This window comes from Schistocerca serialis, chromosome 4 (genome assembly GCF_023864345.2).
Source record: "Schistocerca serialis cubense isolate TAMUIC-IGC-003099 chromosome 4, iqSchSeri2.2, whole genome shotgun sequence".
Lineage (NCBI taxonomy): Eukaryota > Metazoa > Arthropoda > Insecta > Orthoptera > Acrididae > Schistocerca > Schistocerca serialis.
In genome coordinates this window covers 739,390,362-739,391,324 of record NC_064641.1, presented here as the reverse complement: position 1 = coordinate 739,391,324, position 963 = coordinate 739,390,362, and the positions used below count along the sequence as shown (strand labels likewise).

The following is a 963-nucleotide window of genomic DNA, read 5'->3' as shown; positions in this document are numbered from 1 at the left end:
TGCCCCACAGCCGGCCGGTGTTGCAGAGCGGTTCTTGGTCCTTCAGTTTGGAACCGCGCGACCGCTAAGGTCGCAGGTTCGAATCCTGCCTCGGGCATGAGTGTATGGGATGTCCTTAGGTTAGTTAGGTTTAAGTAGTTCTAGGGGACTGATGACCTCAGAAGTTAAGTCCCATAGTGCTCAGAGCCATTTGAACCATTTTAACTGCCCCTTATATTTTTAAGTCAACTGCCTTGCCGCAGTGGATACACCGGTTCCCGTGAGATCACCGAAGTTAAGGGCTGTCGGGCGTGGTCAGCACTTGGATGGGTGACCATCCAGGCCACCATGCGCTGTTGCCATTTTTCGGGGTGCACTCAGCCTCGTGATGCTAATTGAGGAGCTACTCGACCGAATAGTAGCGACTTCGGTCAAGAATACCATCATAACGACCGGGAGAGCGGCGTGCTGACCCCACGCCCCTCCTATCCGCATCCTCCACTGAGGATGACACGGCGGTCGGATGGTTCCGGTAGGCCACTCGTGGCCTGACGACAGAGTGCCTTTTTTTATAATTTTAAGCAAACGAAAATATTTAAATTTTGTACGAAACATACTTCAATAATTCTAGTCTATCTGTCTATTTTATCAGTGCACACTTTTCTTCTGGATGAATAATTCTCTTTCTATGATTTTCTTGTTGCTTTCTTGGTACGGAACCGAAGGCCACAATATTTACCGTCTTTAGGAGTCTGGATATACTCTACTCAAGTTCATTGCCAAAATATAAATGTTAGGTAGGATCAGCTGACTCAGACAGAGAGTTAAAACTAAGGTGAAAGCCCTCGCAGACATTTTGTCGTCCTCCAAAACGCAGAGGACTCGTCTGCCGAAATACGGAATGATTACGAAAACTTTACGACTACTGCCCACCTTGAATGTCGACCAGCAACGTTACCGGCTGCAAATGGGAAAATCCTCTGA

At 47.9% G+C, this 963-nt stretch overlaps 1 pseudogene; it reads left to right on the top strand.

Moving 5' to 3' along the window:
• The first annotated feature begins 223 nt into the window (after nt 1-223).
• LOC126475671 (5S ribosomal RNA) lies at nt 224-341 on the top strand (annotated as a pseudogene).
• The last annotated feature ends 622 nt before the right edge of the window (nt 342-963 follow it).